Here is a 4,208-nt window from a genome sequence, read left to right as displayed (position 1 = left end):
ATCCATAATTTTCATGTTTTGAGTCTTTTGGTTGTTTTTCTCTTTCATCATTAAAAATTCAAAAATCAAATATTTTTCAATTTTTTTATATATTTTCAAAAATTTTTAAAATTAATTTTCAAAATCTTTTTCTTATTTTTACTTCATATTTTCGAATTTATTACTAACATTTAATATTTTGATTCAAAAATTTTAAGTTGTTACTTGCCTATTAAGAAAGGTTCAATCTTTAAAATTTTAAAATCATATCTTTTTGTTTCTTGTTAGTCAAGTAATCAACTTTAATTTTCAAAATCAAATCTTTTTAAATTTCTTTTTCAAATCTTTTTCAAAATAAATTTCTCTTTTCTTCATTCTACTTTTCTATTCTTCTACTCACATAAAGGAATCTCTATACTGTGACATAGAGGATTCCTCTTCTTTTCTGGTCTCTTCTTTTTCATATGAACAGGAATAGGGACAAGAACATTCTTGTTAAAGCTGATCCTGAACCTGAAAGGACTCTTAAGAGGAAACTAAGAGAAGCTAAAGCACAACCCTCTGGAGAGGACCTAACAAAATTTTTTGAAAAAGCAGGAGACATGGCCGAAAATAATAACAATGGTGGAGATGCAAGGAAGATGCTTGGTAACTTTACTGCACCAAATTCCAACTTCCATGGAAGAAGCATCTCAATCCCTACCATTGGAGCAAACAATTTTGAGCTAAAGCCTCAATTAGTTTCTCTGATGCAACATAATTACAATTTTCATGGACTTCCATCAGAAGATCCTTTTCAGTTCTTAACTGAATTCTTGCAAATCTGTGATACTGTTACGACCAATGGGGTTGATCTCGAGGTCTACAGGCTTATGCTTTTCCCATTTACTATAAGAGACAGAGCTAGAATATGGTTGGACTCTCAACCTAAAGATAGCTTGAACTCTTGGGATAAGATGGTCACGGCTTTCTTAGCCAAGTTCTTTCCTCCTCAAAAGCTTTGCAAACTTAGAGCGGATGTTCAAACCTTCAAACAGAAAGAAGGTGAATCCCTCTATGAAGCTTGGGAGAGATACAAGCAACTGACCAAAAAGTGTCCTTCTGACATGCTTTCAGAATGGACCATCCTGGATATATTCTATGATGGTCTGTCTGAATTAGCTAAGATGTTATTGGACCATTTTGCAGGTGGATCCATTCACCTAAAGAAAACATATGCAGAAGTTCAGGAACTCATTGACATAGTTGTAAATAACCAGTTCATGTACACTTCTGAAAGGAATCCTGTGAGTAATGGGACGCCTCAGAGGAAGGGAGTTCTTGAAATTGATACTCTGAATGCCATATTGGCTCAGAATAAAACATTGACTCAGCAAGTCAATATGATTTCTCAGAGTCTGAATGGATTGAAACCGCATCCAACAGTACTAAAGAGGCATCTTCTGAAGAAGAAGCTTATGATCCTGAGAACCCTGCAATAGCAGAGGTGAATTACATGGGTGAACCCTATGGAAACACCTATAATCCCTCATGGAGAAATCATCCAAATTTCTCATGGAAGGATCAACAAAAGCCTCAATCAGGCTTTAATAATGGTGGAAGAAACAGGTTTAGCAATAGCAAGCCTTTTCCATCATCCTCTCAGCAACAGACGGAGAATTCTGAGCAGAATCCATCTAGCTTAGCAAATATAGTCTCTGATCTATCTGTGGCCACTCTAAGTTCATGAATGAAACAAGGTCCTCCATTAGAAATTTGGAGGCACAAGTGGGCCAGCTGAGTAAAAGAGTCACTGAAACTCTTCCTAGTACTCTCCCAAGCAATACAGAAGAGAATCCAAAAAGAGAGTGCAAGGCCATAACCTTACTTGGTGTGGCCAAACCCAGAGAGGAGGAGGAGGACATGAATCCTAGTGAGGAAGACCTCCTGGGACGTTCACTGACCAATAAGGAGTTTCCCTTTGAGGAACCAAAGGAATCTGAGGCTCATCTAGAGACCATAGAGATTCCATTGAACCTCCTTTTACCATTCATGAGCTCTGATGACTATTCTTCCTTTGAAGAGGATGAAGACATTATTGAAGAGAAGGTTACTAAATATCTAGGAGCCATCATGAAGTTCAATGCCAGTTTATTTGGTAATGAGACTTGGGAGGATGAACCCCCCTTGTTCACCAATGAACTAAGTGCATTGATAAGGCAAACATTGCCTCAGAAGAAATTGGATCCCGGAAAGTTCTTTATACCTTATACCATAGGCACCATGACCTTTGAGAAGGCTCTGTGTGACCTTGGGTCAGGGATAAACCTCATGCCACTCTCTGTAATAGAGAAATTGGGAATCTATAAGGTACAAGTGGTAAGAATCTCACTAGAGATGGCAGACAAATCAATGAAACAGGCTTATGGATTAGTAGAGGACTTGTTAGTAAAGGTTGAAGGCCTTTACATCCCTGCTGATTTCATAATCCTAGACACTGGGAAGGATGATGATGAATCCATCATCCTTGGAAGACCCTTCCTAGCCACAGCAAAAGCTGTGATTGATGTGGACAGAGGAGAGTTGGTCCTTCAACTAAATGAGGACAACCTTGTGTTTAAAACTCAAGGATCTCCTTCTGTAAACATGGAGAGGAAGCATGAAAAGCTTCTCTCACTGCAGAGTCAACCAAAGCCCCCACAGTCAAACTCTAAGTTTGGTGTTGGGAGGTCCCAACAATGCTCTGAATATCTGTGAGGCTCCATGAGAGCTCACTGTCAAGCTATTGACATTAAAGAAGCACTTGTTGGGAGGCAACCCAATGTTATTTAACTATATCTATTTATTTTTCATTGCTATTTTATGTTTTCTTTAGGTTGATGATCATGTGAAGTCACAAAAAATACTGAAAAATCAAAAACAGAATGAAAAACAGCATTAAAAATAGCTCACCCTGGAGGAAGAGCTTACTAGCATTTAAACGCCAGTAAGAAGCATCAAACTGGCGTTTAACGCCAGAAAGAAGCATCAAGCTGGCTGATGAGCGGATAATTTATACGCTTTTTGGCATTGTTTTTAGTATGTTTTTAGTAGGATCTAGTTACTTTTAGGGATGTTTTCATTAGTTTTTATGTTAAATTCACATTTCTAGACTTTACTATGAGTTTGTGTGTTTTTCTGTGATTTCAGGTATTTTCTGGCTGAAATTGAGGGACTTGAGCAAAAATCAGATTCAGAGGTTGAAGAAGGACTGTTGATGCTGTTGGATTCTGACCTCCCTGCACTCAAAGTAGATTTTCTGGAGGTACAGAACTCTAAATGGCGCGCTTCTAATTGCGTTGGAAAGTAGACATCCAGGAATTTCCAGCAATATATAATAATCCATACTTTGGCCAAGAATAGATGATGCAAACTGGTGTTCAACGCCAGCTCTCTACTCAATTCTGGCGTCCAGCGCCAGAAAAGGATCCAAAACCAGAGTTGAATGCCCAAACTGGCACAAATGCTGGCGTTCAACTCCAAGAAGGACCTCTACACGTGCAACACTCAAGCTCAGCCCAAGCACACACCAAGTGGGCCCCGGAAGTGGATTTATGCATCAATTACTTATTTCTGTAAACCCTAGTGACTAGTTAATTATAAATAGGACCTTTTACTATTGTATTAGACATCTTTGGACGCCTGGTTCTTAGATCAGAGGGGCTGGCCATTCGGCCATGCCTGGACCTTTCACTTATGTATTTTTAACGGTAGAGTTTCAACACTCCATAGATTAAGGTGTGGAGCTCTGCTGTTCCTCAAAGATTAATGCAAAGTACTACTGTTTTCTATTCAATTCATCTTATTTCGCTTCTAAGATATTCATTCGCTCTTCAACCTGAATGTGATGAACGTGACAATCATCATCATTCCCTATGAATGCGTGCCTGACAACCACTTCTGTTCTACCTTCGACTGAATGAGTATCTCTTAGATCTCTTAATTAGAATCTTCGTGGTATAAGCTAGATTGATGGCGGCATTCAAGAGAATCCGGAAAGTCTAAACCTTGTCTGTGGTATTCTGAGTAGGATTTAATGATTGAATGACTGTGACGAGCTTCAAACTCGCGATTGCTGGGCGTAGTGACAGACGCAAAAGGATAGTAAATCCTATTCCAGCATGATCGAGAACCGACAGATGAATAGCCATGCCGTGACAGGGTGCGTTGACCATTTTCACTGAGAGGATATGATGTAAGCCATTGACAAG

At 38.9% G+C, this 4,208-nt stretch overlaps 1 non-coding gene across 1 annotated transcript; it reads right to left on the bottom strand.

Moving 5' to 3' along the window:
- Positions 1 to 983: 983 nt before the first annotated feature.
- Positions 984 to 1,091, bottom strand: LOC112780610 (small nucleolar RNA R71). The gene has a single exon (XR_003191434.1). It is a non-coding gene; the product is annotated as a small nucleolar RNA R71 (small nucleolar RNA).
- Positions 1,092 to 4,208: the final 3,117 nt, after the last annotated feature.

Source organism: Arachis hypogaea, chromosome 19 (assembly GCF_003086295.3).
Source record: "Arachis hypogaea cultivar Tifrunner chromosome 19, arahy.Tifrunner.gnm2.J5K5, whole genome shotgun sequence".
In the NCBI taxonomy this organism is placed as follows: domain Eukaryota; kingdom Viridiplantae; phylum Streptophyta; class Magnoliopsida; order Fabales; family Fabaceae; genus Arachis; species Arachis hypogaea.
This window is presented reverse-complemented; position numbering and strand designations above follow the sequence as displayed.